We start from the raw sequence: 15,323 nt of genomic DNA on the forward strand, positions 1-15,323 counted from the left end.
AGAACTCTGATGACACCCAAATCTACATCTCTGCCCCTGCTCTGTCTCCCTCCCTCCAGGCTCGCATCTCCTCCTCCCTTCAGGACATTGCCATCTGCATGTCTGCCCGCCACCTAAAACTCAACATGTCCAAGACTGAACTCCTTGTCTTCCTTCCCAAACCCTGCCCTCTCCCTGACTTTCCCATCACTGTTGACGGCACTACCATCCTTCCCGTCTCACAAGCCTGCAAACTTGGTTTCATCCTCAACTCCGCTCTCTCGTTCACCCCTCACATCCAAGCCGTCACCAAAACCTGCTGGTCTCAGCTCCGCAACATTGTCAAGATGTGCCTTTTCCTCTCCATCCAAACTGCTACCCTGCTCGTTCAAGCTCTCATCCTATCCCGTCTGGATTACTGTATCAGCCTCCTCGCCGATCTCCCATCCTCCTCCTCATCAATCGTATTTATTGAGCGCTTACTGTGTGCAGAGCACTGTACTAAGTGCTTGGGAAGTACAAGTTGGCAACATATAGAGACAGTCCCTACCCAATAGTGGGCTCACAGTCTCCTGTCTCTCCCCACTTCAATCCATACTTCATGCCGCTGCCCAGACTGTCTTTGTCCAGAAACGCTCTGGGCATGTTACTCCCCTCCTCAAAAATCTCAAGTGGCTACCAATCAACCTACACATCAGGCAGAAACTCCTCACCCTCGGCTTCAAGGCTCTCCATCACGTCGCCCCCTCCTACCTCACCTCCCTTCTCTCCTTCTATTGCCCAGCCCGCACCCTCCACTCCTCTGCCACTAATCCCCTCACCGTGCCTCATTCTTGCCTGTCCCGCCGTCGACCCCTGGCCCACGTCATTCCCCTGGCCTGGAATGCCCTCCCTCCACACATCCGCCAAGCTAGCTCTCTTCCTCCCTTCAAGGCCCTACTGAGAGCTCACCTCCTCCAGGAGGCCTTCCCAGATTGAGCCCCTCCTTCCTCACCCCTCCTACCCCTCCCCATCCCCCCGCCTTACCTCCTTGCCCTCCCCACAGCACCTGTATATATGTATATATGTTTGTACGGATTTATTCCTCTATTTATTTACTTATTTTATTTGTACATATTTATTCTATTCATTTCATTTTGTTAATATGTTTTGTTTTGTTCTCTGTCTCCCGCTTCTAGACTATGAGCCTACTGTTGGATAGGGTCCGTCTCTATGTGTTGCCAACTTGTACTTCCCAAGCGCTTAGTACAGTGCTCTGCACACAGTAAGCGCTCAATAAATGCGATTGAATGAATGAATGAACTCCTCATCTTCCCAGCCAAACCCTGTTCTCCCTCTGACTTTCCCACCCTCCCTGTCTCACAAATCCATAACCTTAGTGTTATCCTCAAATCATCTATGTCATTCAACCCACACATGCAGTCTGTCACCAAATATTTTCAGTTCAAGCATCACATCGCTGAAGTCTGCCCTTTCCTCACCATCCAAACTGCTATCATGTAAATCCAAGCATTCATTCAATCGTATTTATTGAGCACTTACTGTGTGCAGAGCACTGTGCTAAGTCCTTAGCACTGTACTAAGTGCTTGCACATATCCTCTGCTGTCTTCATTACTGCAGCAGCCTCCTCACTGACTTTCCTGCTTCCTGCTTCTCCCCACTCTAGTCTATAATTCACTCTGCTGCCCCAAACCATTCAATCTATGTTTCCCCATTTTCAAGAACCTCCAGTTGTTGCCCATCCACCTCCACATCAAACAGAAACTCACGCTATCATCTTTAAAGCATTCGATCACCTTGGCCCCTCCTTACCTTGATCATTTCCTATTAAAACCCAGCCCATACACTTTGTGCCTCTAATACCAACTTATTCACTGTACCTTGATCTCATCTATCTCACCACAGACACCTCGCCTACATCCTCCCTCTAGCCTGGAGCTCATTTTTTATGGTATTTGTTACATGCTTACTTTGTGTCAAATAGTATTCTAAGATCTGGGATAGGTACAAATTAATTAGCTTGGACAGAGTTGCTGTCCCTCCCCCTTCATGTATGACAGACCATCACTCTTCCCACTTTCGAAGGCTTATCAAAATTATATCTCCTTCAAGGGACTTTCCCCAGTAAGGCTCTCAATTCTACTCCCTTTCCTTTCTGCATTACCCTTGCACTCGGATTAGTACCCTTCATTCACTCCACCCTCAAACCCACAGCCTTTATGTTTGTATTTGTACTTTACTCATATTATTTTCTGTGTCCCCCGCCCAGACTGTAAGCTCCACATAGGAAGGGAATATTGTACTCTCCCAAGTGCCAAGTTCAGTGCTCTGTACAGAGTAAGTGCTCAATAAATACGATTGACTGATGGATTGGTGCAACCAAACAACACTGGGCAATTCTTCCAGGCAGAGCTCATGACTTGAAAAGGATAGTGAATTAATGAAAGGCATTTAGAAATTCCAATAAAATTGGGCTGTGTTCAAGGTTAAGGCTGAATCTTTCTTCAGAAGATGCCTGAAGACATTAGAATCTGGAATGTGTCTACCAACTCTGTCACCTGGTACTCTCCCAGGTGCTTAGTACAGTGTTCTGCACACAGTAAGTGTTCAATGAATATGACTGATTGATTGATTGATTAATCTCAAAAATTTGGCTGGACAGCCCCAGAAACCATTTTGAAAGCTGTGACATGGCAGTCACCCAATTTCCCAGTAAAACTAAGGCAGGGCTTCTGTGGGCACCGAGTGTGAGTGGGTGAGCATGCAGGGGTGGCCAGAGGAGGAAAAGAGATAGGGTAACAATTAGTCTAGTTTTATACGGGGAAGTCAAATTTCAGCTGGGTACTGGTCATATCATAGTTAGACTACTGCATCAGCCCCTCTGCTCATCTTCCCCTGCTTTAGCCCAGATTCTGTTCTCCTGCCTGAGTCATCCTCCTATAGTATCGCTTGGCATACATCTCTCCAAAAATCTCCAATTATTAACCACCTCCCTCCTCATCAAGCAGAAATTCCTTGTTGGTAAAGGATCCTGACTCACAGTGTAAATAGGAAGGAGAACGCCCTATAGAATCCCCATTTTACAGATAAGCAAATTGAGGGCCAGAGAAGTTAAGTGTTTTGCTCAAGATTACACAACAGGCGGCTCAAGATTACACAACAGGCAACTGGCAGAGCTGGGATTGGAACCCAGATCCTCCGACTCCCAGTGTTGTGCTCTTTCTACTAAGTCACATTGCTTCTTGACTAAATTCCCTTTCTCTTGAAACCTTTTGGTAGAAAGTTGTTCATTTACTTAATAATAATAATAGTTTTTGTTGAGTCTCTACTATGTGCCAGGCACTGTATGAAGCACTGGGATGAATACAAGCATATCGGGTTGGACACAGTCCTTATCCCAGGTGGGGCTCACACTCTCAAGCCCCATTTTACAGATAAGGTAACTGAGGCAGAAAGAAATGATGTGACTTTCCCCAGGTCACACACCAGGCAAGTGGTACATTGGGGATTAGAACCCATGACTTTCTGACTCCCAGGCCTGTGTTCTATCCACAGTGCCATACTACTTCTCTATCTCCCACTCTAGACCTTAAGCTCCTTATGGGCATTCATTCATTCATTCAATCGTATTTATTGAGCGCTTACTATGTGCAGAGCACTGTACTAAGCACTTGGGAAGTACAGGTTGGGCAGGGAACTTGTCTACCAACTCTGTTATACTGTACTCTCCCAAGCACTTAGTAATAATAATAATAATAATAATGGCATTTATTGAGCACTTACTATGTGCAAAGCACTGTTCTAAGCACTGGGGAACTTACAAGGTGATCAGGTTGTCCCACATGGGGCTCACAGTCTTCATCCCCATTTGACAGATGAGGGAACTGAGGCCCAGAGAAGTGAAGTGACTTGCCCAAAGTCACATGGCTGACAATTGGCAGAGCTGGGATTTGAACCCATGACCTCTGACTCCAAAGCCCATGCTCTTTCCACTGAGCTACGCTGCTTCTCTAGTACAGATCAGTACGATTAGTACAGTGCTCTGCATACAGTAAGCGTGTAAATACCATTAAATGAATGACTACATACAATTGATTGATTGTTCCCTCACCAGGGAGTTTTCACCCTGGCAATCAATCGATCAGTCAATGGTATTGATTGAGTGCTTACCTTGTGCAGAGCACTGTTTTGAGCACTTGGGAGAGTACGTGTGCTTAGGAGAAGCAGCATGGTGTAGTGGATAGAGCATGGGCCTGGGAGTCAGAAGGACATGGGTTCTAATTCCGGCTCTGCCACTTGTCTGCTGTGTGACCTTGGGTAAGTCACTTCAATCAATCAATCAGTCAATCAATCAATCGTATTTATTGAGTGCTTACTGTGTGCAGAGCACTGTACTAAGCGATTGGGAAGTACAAGCTGGCAACATATAGAGACAGTCCCTACCCAACAGTGGACTCACAGTCTAGAAGGCAGAGACAGGGAACAAAACTAAACATACTAACAAAATAAAATAAATAGAATTGATAGGTACAAGTAAAATAAATAAATAAATAGAGTAATAAATATGTACAAACATATATACATATATACAGATGCTGTGGGGAAGGGAAGGAGGTAGACTGTGAGCCCACTGTTAGGTAGGGACTGTCTCTATATGTTGCCAATTTGTACTTCCCAAGCGCTTAGTACAGTGCTCTGCACATAGTAAGCGCTCAATAAATACGATTGATGATGATGATGATGAGGTAAGATGGGGGGATGGAGAGGGGGACGAGGGGGAGAAGAAGGAAGGGGCTCAGTCTGGGAAGGCCTCCTGGAAGAGGTGAGCTCTCAGTAGGGCCTTGAAGGGAACTCTTGACGGGAGCTCGCAGTAGGGCCTTCACTTCTCTGTGCCGCAGTTACCTCATCTGTAAAATGGGGATTGAGACTGTGAGCACCACCTGGGACAGGGGACTGAGTACAACCCGATTTGCTTGTATCCATCCCAGCGCTTAGTACAATGCCTGGAACAGACCAAGCACTTAACAAATATTATTATTATTATTATTATTATTATTATTATTATTATTATTATTACAATACAACAGAATTAGCAGACACGTTACCTGCCTTTAACGAGCAGGTCGATAGATGGTTTTGCAAAGGTCACCCAGAGGGGTGAGCGGAAGGGAGTCCAGATACTTCAAATATTTAACACTGGCAACAGACCAGGCTTGAAATTGTTCATTTCCAACCACCCTCCATATTATTTATTTATTTATTTTACTTGTACATATTTATTCTATTTATTTTATTCTGTTAATATGTTTTGTTAATATGTTTTGTTCTCCGTCTCTGTCTCTGTCTCTGTCTCTGTCTCCCCCTTCTAGACTGTGAGCCCACTGTTGGGTAGGGACCGTCTGTCTATATGGCCAACTTGTACTTCCCAAGCGCTTAGTACAGTGCTGTGCACACAGTAAGCGCTCAATAAATACGATTGAATGAATGAATGAATGAATTTGTCAGGGGAACTGGGAAGTTGCAATATGCCTTTTGGTCACACGAGGGCACCACAGTCCCATCCGTGGTTTATGAGTTCTAGGTTCCTCCAGGCTGCAGCCTGTCTATTCCGTTGGCAGTCTGGAAGACAGATTCATTGACTTATTTTAGTATCATCATCAATCGTATTTATTGAGCGCTTACTGTGTGCAGAGCACTGTACTAAGCGCTTGAGAAGTACAAGTTGGAAACATATAGAGATAGTCCCTACCCAACAGGGGGCTCACAGTCTAAAAGTATGGAAAGTTTCTCTTCAAACTTTTACTCTTTGTGGCTTCCTATTACCTACAGACCCTTTCATTAGCAGGAAACGTGGGGGTATCACTTTTCTCCTGGGCTGGGGCTAAAGGCTGATTCACTATTCATTCATTCATTCAATCTTATTTATTGAGCGCTTACTGTGTGCAGAGCACTGTACTAAGCGCTTGGGAAGTACAAGTTAGCAACATATAGAGACAGTCCCTACCCAACAAAGGGCTCATAGTCTAGAAGGGGGAGAAAGACAACAAAATAAAACAAGTGGACAGGTGTCAAGTCGTCAGAACAAATATAATTAAAGCTAAATGCACAACATTAACAAAACAAATGGAATAGTAAATATATACAAGTAAAATAAATAGAGTAATAAAACTGTACAAACATATCTGTACAAACATATATACAGATGCTGTGGGGAGGGGAAGGAGGTAGGGCAGGGGGGATGGGGAGGAGGAGAGGAAAAAGGGGGCTCAGTCTGGGAAGGCCTCTTGGAGGAGGTGAGCTTTCAGAAAGGCTTTGAAGAGAGGAAGAGAGCTATCTTGGCAGATGTGTAGAGGGAAGGCATTCCAGGCGAGGGGAAGGATAACAGATAATCTGGACACACATGGGACACACAGTCAAAGTAGGAGGGAAAAGAAGTAGTACAAGTTTGGTTTCTCTCCAAGCCTCCTAAGGGTTTTGCTAGGGGCAAGGCTGGGATGACCAGACCCAAGGTCTCCCAAGCCACAGCACTTTTTAATTTTTTTAATGGTATTTGTTAAGCGCTTTCTATGTTACAGGCACTGTAGTAAGCATTGGGGAAGCTACAAGCTACTCAAGTTGGACACAGTCCATGTCCCGCATGGGACTCACAGTCTTAATCCCCATTTTACTGATGAGGTAACTGAGTCAAAGAGAAGTTAAGTGACTTTCTCAGGCAAGTAGATGAACTCGGATTAGAACCAGGTCCTTCTGACTCCCAGGCCCATGCTCTATCCACAAGCCCACTCTGCTTCCCACTTCAGCATCCCCCTCAAGCACTTGACCTTCAGCCCATCCTCTGCCCCACAGCACTCATGTACATACTTATGCTGCATTTTAATGGATGACTCCCCCTCTAAACTAAGCTCGTTGTGGGAAGGGAATGTAGTTACGAATTCTGTTGTATTCCATTCTCCCAAGTGCTCAATACAGTGCTCAGCAGACAATAAGTGCTCAATACCATCGATTGATTGATGGATCAATCAGGGAGGCAGACGAAGTCACATGGGCTGGATGGAAGCAAAACACAGGAAACAGGGGCCCAGGAAGTTGTCAAGTGGCCTTCAGGCTTGGGTCTCCACCTCAGCAGCCCCTTCTGCCAGGAACATCTGTCGGGATGACCAGGCTTCTGCCTCAGCCTCTGGCCACCTCATGGTCCGTCCAACCCAGCAGGCAGGCATTGTCTGAATTCTGCGATCCGCTGACATAATAATAATAATAATGATGATGGCATTTATTGAGCGCTTACTATATGCAAAGCACTGTTCTAAGCGCTGGGGAGGTTACAAGGTGATAAGGTTGTCCCACGAGGGGCTCACAGTCAACTCCCATCTCACAGTCTTAATCTCCATTTTACTGAGGCACAGAGAAGTTAAGTGACTCACCCAAAGTCACACAGCTGATAATTGCTGGAGATGGGATTTGAACCCACGATCTCTGACTCCAAAGCCCGTGCTATTTCCACTGAGCCACGCTGACATATCAAATAAAACTTGTTACTCACCTAGATAGTTCACATAGGGAATATGTAAGAGCTCGAAATAATCGAAGACCAGACTTGTAGGTACTGTGTGCTCAATGTCTGGACCCAAGGACGTATTTCTATAATAATAATGACATTTATTAAGCGCTTATTATGTGCAAAGCACTGCTCTAAGCGCAGGGGATGTTACAAGGTAATCAGATTGGTTGTCCCAAGGGGGGCTCACAGTCTTAATCCCCATTTTACAGATGAAGTAACTGAGGCACAGAGAAGTTAAGTGACTTGCTCAAAGTCACACAGCTGACAATTGGTGTAACTGGGTTTTGAACCCATGACCTCTGACTCCAAAGCCCAGGCTCTTTCCACTGAGCCACTAGCAGCGTTGCCTAGTGGACAGAGCACAGGCCTTGGAGTCAAAAGGAATTGGGTTCTAATCCCAGCTGTGCCCCTTGTCTGTTGTGTGACCTTGGGCTAGTCACTACACTTCTCTATAAAGTGGGGATTAAGACTGTGAGCCCACTGTGGGACAGGGACTGTGTCCAACCCGATTTGCTTGTAACTACCCCAGTACTTAGTATGGTGCCTGGCACTGGGTAGGCATTTAACAATTGTCACAATTATAATTGTGGGAGGGAGAATAGAGGTGCATGGATTGGAATCAGCTGCTGTTTGTTGGCTTTAAAGCACTCCATCAGGTTGAACCCTCGCAGCGTGGCTCAGTGGAAAGAGCCTGGGCTTTGGAGTCAGAGGTCATGGGTTCGAATCCCAGCTCCGCCACATATCTGCTGTGTGATCTTGGGCAAGTCAACTTCTCTGTGCCTCAGTTCCCTCATCTGGAAAATGGGGATTAAGACTGTGAGCCCCATGTGGGACAACCTGATCGCCTTGTATCCCCCCAGCTCTTAGAACAGTGCTTTGCACATAGTAAGCGCTTAACAAATACCATCATTACCATTATTATTATTATCCTACCTCACCACAGTACTCTCCTACTACAGCCCAGCCTGCACAGTTTTCTCCTCCAATGCTCACCTTCTCACTATGCCTCCGTCTCGTCTATCTCACCACCAAAGTCTCGGGCCAATCACTCACCCACAGCCTGTCTCTGGCCTGGAACGCCATCCCTCCTCAATTCCAACAGATAATTACTCTCCCCTCTTTCAAAGCCTTACTGAAGGCACATATGCTCCAGAGGCCTTTTCTAAGCCCCACTTTCCTCTTCTCCCACTCTCTTCTGGAACTCGCTGACTTGCTCCCTTTTTTCTTCCGTCCTTCCAGCCCCACAGCACTTATGTACTTATCTCTAATTTATTTACTTATATTAATGTCTGGCTCCTCACCTCTAGACTTAAGCTCATTGTGGGCAGGTAATGTATCTGTTTATTGTTGAATTGCACTCACCCAAATGCTTAGTACAGTGCTTTGCACCCAGTAAATGTTCAATAAATACAATGGAATGAATAAATGAATGAGTGGAAACAGTAGTGAATTATTAAGCTGAAAGCTGGAATTGGAACCTTGTCTGTAGACTGTAAACTCTTTACTGGAAGGGAACATGTCTATCAACCCTGTTGTACTCTGCCAAGCATTTAGTACAGTGCTCTGTACACAATAAGCATTCAATCAATACATCAATCAATCACATTTATGGAGCGCTAAATGTGTGCTGAACACTGGACCAAACACTTGGGAAAGTACAATTTAACAGAGTTGATAGACTCATTCCCTGCCCACGGTAATTAACTATTATTCATTCATTCATTTATTCAATCATATTTATTGAGCACCTACTGTGGGCAGAGCACTGTACTAAGCACTTGGAAAGAACAATTCGGCAACATATAAAGTCCCTACCCAACAACGGGCTTACAGTCTAGAAAGGGGAGACAGACAGCAAAACAGAGCAAGTAAACGGGGGTTAATTCCATAAAAATAAATAGAATTATAGATAAGTACACATATGGCAGTATTTGTTAAGCATTTACTTTGTGTTAGGCACTGTTCTAAATCCTGGGGTACATATAAATTAATCAGGTCTGACATAGTCCCTGTCCCACAGAGGACTAGCTGACTAAGTAATAACAATAATAGTGCTTGGTACTGTTGTCCACCCTAGCTGCATACTCCAACAGAAGCGGCATCGACTGCATTTTCCCTTAAGGCTTAGTATAACCGACTCCATTGTGTGCAGGGCTTAACAACCGGATGTGTGATGAACAGGCTCCTGCCTCCAGGAAGATTCTGTAATCAAGGAGGGCTGACACTGATCAAAGCGGCTACGCCCTGTCTGAGACACCCCATCCTGTGTGGGGATGTCTCTTGATAACATCTCCCAGTAACAGGGTGCCAAAGTTTCCCGCGCTGGAATCCTTTGTGTAGCTACGATGGGGAACCAAATGAAAGGAAAGAAGCAGCTGGGTTCAGGGCTGTTCCTCACTAGTACCTCTTGGGAGGTGAACAGGGGAGAAGTCAGCTTTCCTACCTTTCCTGCTCTATCTGAACTCATGTCTCCGAGTCATTTTTCCTATCTGCGTCACCACCTTGGGTTCCCGAACCCTGCAGCCGATTTACACTGGTTAACGTATTTTGCCTCCTACTTATCGATAACAGTACATAGTAAGAGCTTAACAAATACCATCATAATTACTGTGGTACTTGCTAAGTACTTAGTAGGTGTTAAGCACTGTTCTAAGAACTGAAGAGCAAAAATAATCAAGTAAAGACACAGTCCCTGTCCCACACAGGGCTCACAATCTAAGAGAGAGTAGGATTTAGTCCCCATTTTATAGATGAGGGAACTGAGGCAAGGCTAAATTGAATGATATTTTTAGACATTTTTTACACTTAATATGTGCCAAGCACTTCACTAAGTTCTGGAATAGATACAAGATAATCATGTTGGACACAGTCCCGGTCCCACATAGAATTTACAGTCTTAATCCTGCTGTGTGACCTTGAGCAAGTCACTTCACTTCTCTGTGCCTCAGTTACCTCATCTGCAAAATGGAGATTGAGAGTGTGAGCCCCACATGGGAAAGGGACTGCATCCAACCCGATTTGTTTCTATTTACCCCAGCACTTAGTATAGTACCTGGAACATAATAAGCACTTAACAAATAACATTATTATTATTATTATAAAGAATCCCCATTTTACAGACTAGGTAACTGAGGCACAGAAATGTTAAGTGACTTGCTCAAGATCATACAAGTAATGGAGATGGAATTAGAACCCAGTTCCTTCTGACTCCCAGGCCCATGCTCTATCCACTAGGCCACGCTGCTTCCCTAGTGAAAAGAAAAGAGAATGTTAATAGGAGAAGGAAGGCAAAAAATGGGGACAATGTCACACAGCAGATAAGTGGTGGAGATGGGAATAGAATTTGGGTCCTCTGATTCCCAAGCTCATGCTACTTCCATGATGATTCATTCATTCATTCAATCGTACTTATTGAGCGCTTACTGTGTGCAGAGCACTGTACTAAGCGCTTGGGAAGTACAAGTCAATCAATCAATCGTATTTATTGAGCGCTTACTATGTGCAGAGCACTGTACTAAGCGCTTGGGAAGTACAAATTGGCAACACATAGAGACAGTCCCTACCCAACAGTGGGCTCACAGTCTAAAAGGGGGAGACAGAGAACAGAACCAAACATACCAACAAAATAAAATAAATAGGATAGAAATGTACAAGTAAAATAAATAAATAAATAAATAGAGTAATAAATATGTACAACCATATATACATATATACAGGTGCTGTGGGGAAGGGAAGGAGGTAAGATGGGGGGATGGAGAGGGGGATGAGGGGAAGAGGAAGGAAGGGGCTCAGTCTGGGAAGGCCTCCTGGAGGAGGTGAGCTCTCAGCAGGGCCTTGAAGGGAGGAAGAGAGCTAGCTTGGCGGAGGGGCAGAGGGAGGGCATTCCAGGCCAGGGGGATGACGTGGGCCGGGGGTCGACGGCGGGACAGGCGAGAACGAGGTACAGTGAGGAGATTAGCGGTGGAGGAGCGGAGGTTGCGGGCTGGGCAGTAGAAGGAGAGAAGGGAGGTGAGGTAGGAGGGGGCGAGGTGATGGAGAGCCTTGAAGCCCAGGGTGAGGAGTTTCTGCCTGATGCAACATATAAAGACAACAGTCTTTATAAGACAGTCCCTACTATTCATTAAATCATTCAATCATATTTACTGGGAGCTTACTGTGTGCAAGCAGTGTACTAAGTGCTTGGGAGAGTAGGATATAATAATCTTTTCTTATCTGCCAAAGGAGGATATATTTCTTTTGCAGCTCTATTACTGCTGACTCCATTTGCTTATCAGTTGGATAAGTCAAATATTTATTTAGAGAAAGATACATCAATTAGGTTTCACTGGTTTCAGTTTTCTCCAGAACATCTGTCTGATTTGAATCTTCTGTGGTTTGAAGATAACCCAGCCACAGCCCTTAGCTGGTTTCAGGTTAACACACTTAACCCCTGTGTTACCATCGAAGAAGCAAGGTGGACACCGTGGCAGAGGTGAGGAATCCAGAAATTTGTAAAATGGCCCACATTCATTCATTCAATCTTATTATGTTGCCAACTTGTACTTCCCAAGCACTTAGTACAGTGCTCTGCACATAGTAAGCGCTCAATAAATATGATTGATTGATTGAGCACTTACTTTGTGCAGAGCACTGTACTAAGCGCTTGGGAAGTACAACTCAGCAACATATAGAGACAGTCCACCCCACCCCATCATATCACACCCACCCAGCCCATCACATCAAGATGAGCTGCGAAATGACAATGTTCTGTCTATGTGAATATCCGGGCCCCAAACCTACCCTTTAAGAACTTGAAATTCACCTCACCCTTAGTTGTATGGTACTCATAAACATATCCATAATTTATTTCAATGTCTGTCTCCCCCTCTAGGCTGCAAATGATTGTGGTCAGGGATCATGTTTACCAACTCTGCTGTATTGTATTGTACTCTCTTACACCCTTAGTATTCATTCATTCATTCATTCATTCAATCGTATTTGTGGAGCACTTACTATATGGAGGGTAGTGTACTAAGCGCTTGGGAAAGTACAATGCAAATATAAACAGACACATTCCCTGCCCACAGTGAGCTTACAGTCTAGAATGGGGAGAGATACGTCAATATAAAAAAAATAAATTAAGATATGTTTCAAAAGTGCTGTGGGGCTGGGAGGAGGGAAGAACAAAGGCTCCCAGACTGAGCCCCCTTTTTCCTCTCCTCCTCCCCATCCCCCCTGCCCTACCTCTTTCCCCTCCCCACAGCACCTGTATATATGTTTGTACAGATTTATTATTCTATTTATTTTACTTGTACATATTTACTATTCTATTTATTTTGTTAATGATGTGCATTTAGCTTTAATTGTATTTGTTCTGACGACTTGACACCTGTCCACACGCTTTGTTTTTTGTCTGTCTCCCCCTTCTAGACTGTGAGCCCATTGTTGGGTAGGGACCGTCTCTATATGTTGCCAATTTGTATTTCCCAAGCGCTTAGTACAATGCTTTGCACACAGAAAGCGCTCAAAAAATACAACAATGAATGAACAAAAGGGCAATGTAGAAGGGAGTGGGAGAAAAGGAAAGTGGGGGCCTAGTCTGGGAAGGACTCTTGGAGGAGATGTGCCTTCAGTAAAGCTTTGAAGGCAAGGAGGATGACTGTCTGTGGGGTTGTTAGCAAGATAGATGAGATTGAGGTAAAGTAGGTTGGTGTTAGAGGAGTGAAGTGTACCAGATGGGTTCTTGTAGGAAATCAGAGAGGTATTGTAGGAGGGTGAGAGCTGATTGAGTGCCTTAAAGCCGATGGTAAGGAATTTGTTTGATGCGGAGGTGAATGGTCCATGCTGAAGTTTCTTGAGGAGTAGAGAGATGTGGACTGACCTTTTTTTAAGAAAAATGATCTGGGCAGCAGAGGAAGTAAGGGCTTCAGTCCGGGGAGACAGGAGGCAGGGAGGTCTTTGAGGAGGCTGAAAGGATTAATGCGACCAATGTGGTACCAGTTTGCATAGAGAGGAAAGGGTGAATTCTGTAGTACACTAGTAAACACTCAATCAATTGAAGCAGTGTGGTTCAGTGGAAGGAGCACGGGCTTGGGAGACAGAGGTCATAGGTTCTAATCCTGGCTCTGCCACTTGTCAGCTGTGTGACCTTGGGCAAGTCACTTAACTTCTCTGTGCCTCAGTTCCTTCATCTGTAAAATGGGGATTAAGACTGTGAGCCCCACGTGGGACAACCTGATTACCTTATATCCACACCAGTGCTTAGAAGAGTGCTTTGCACACAGTAAGCACTTAACAAATGCCATCATTATTATTATTATTGATTGATTGATTAATCAATTGATCTAGCCTGAAGTACTTAATAGCTCTTAGAAGGATCTGTATAAATTACATATCCGTAATTTATTTATATTGACATCTGTCTCCCCCCTCTAGACTGTAAGTTCACTGTGGGTGGGGAATGTGTCTGTTTATTGTTGTATTGTATTTTCCCAAACGCTTAGTACAATACTCAGCACACAGTAAGTGCTCCATAAATATGATTGAATGAATGAATGAATGAATACTAAGGGTTTAAGAGAGTACATTACAGCAGAGTTGGTAAACTTGATCCCCGCCCACAGTGAGCCTGTGCTCTGCCCCAGGGGAGCTGAATGGTCTTTAAATTGTGGCCACATTAATGCAGACCTTGCAGACTCCAAGAGCAACAGCTCTGGTGGGAGCCACAAATTGGAATCCCATCTAAAACTCAATATGTCCAAGACTGAACTCCTTATCTTCCCTCCCAAACCCTGCCCTCTCCCTGACTTTCCCATCACTGTTGACAGCACTACCATCCTTCCCGTCTCATGAGCCCGCAACCTTGGTGTCATCCTCGACTCTGCTCTCTCATTCACCCCTCACATCCAATCTGTCACTGAAACCTGCCGGTCTCACCTCCACAACATTGCCAAGATCCGCCCTTTCCTCTCCATCCAAACTGCTACCCTGCTTGTTCAAGCTCTCATCCTATCCTGACTGAATTACTGCATCAGCCTCCTCTCTGATCTCCCATCTTCCTGTCTCACCCCACTTCAGTCTCTACTTCACGCTACTGCCTGGATCATCTTTGTGCAGAAATGCTCTGGGCATGTTACCCCCCTCCTCAAAAATCTCCAGTAGCTACCAATCAACCTACGCATCAGGCAAAAACTCCTCACTCTCGGCTTCAAGGCTCTCCATCACCTCGCCCCCTCTTACCTCACCTCACTTCTTTCCTTCTACAGCCCAGCCCACACCCTCCGCTCCTCTGCTGCTAACCTCCTCATTCTACCTCATTCTCACCTGTCCCGCCATCGACCCCCGGCCCACGTCCTCCCCCTGGCCTAGAATGCCCTCCCTCTGCATATCCACCAAGCTAGCTCTCTTCCTCCCTTCAAAGCCCTACGGAGAGCTCACCTCCTCCAGGAGGCCTTCCCAGACTGAGCCCCCTCCTTCCTCTCCCCCTCCTCCCCCCTCCCTATCCTCCCTGCCTTACCTCCTTCCCTTCCCCACAGCACCTGTATACATATTTGTACATATTTATTACTCTACTTGTACATATTTACTATTCTATTTATTTTATTTTGTTAATATGTTTTGTTTTGCTGTCTGTCTCCCCCTTCTAAATTTTGAGCCCGCTGTTGGGTAGGGACCGTCTCTATATGTTGCCAACTTGTACTTCCCAAGCACTTAGTACAGTGCTCTGCACACAGTAAGCGCTCAATAAATACGATTGAATGAATGAATGAATGAATAGTATTTCCTCCAGACTGTCAGCTCCTTGAG

General features: G+C 45.1%; 1 pseudogene; it reads right to left on the reverse strand.

Moving 5' to 3' along the window:
* Positions 1-15,323, reverse strand: part of LOC119927031 — a 62,336-nt pseudogene that overhangs the window by 22,486 nt on the left and 24,527 nt on the right.

This window comes from Tachyglossus aculeatus, chromosome 1 (genome assembly GCF_015852505.1).
Source record: "Tachyglossus aculeatus isolate mTacAcu1 chromosome 1, mTacAcu1.pri, whole genome shotgun sequence".
Lineage (NCBI taxonomy): Eukaryota > Metazoa > Chordata > Mammalia > Monotremata > Tachyglossidae > Tachyglossus > Tachyglossus aculeatus.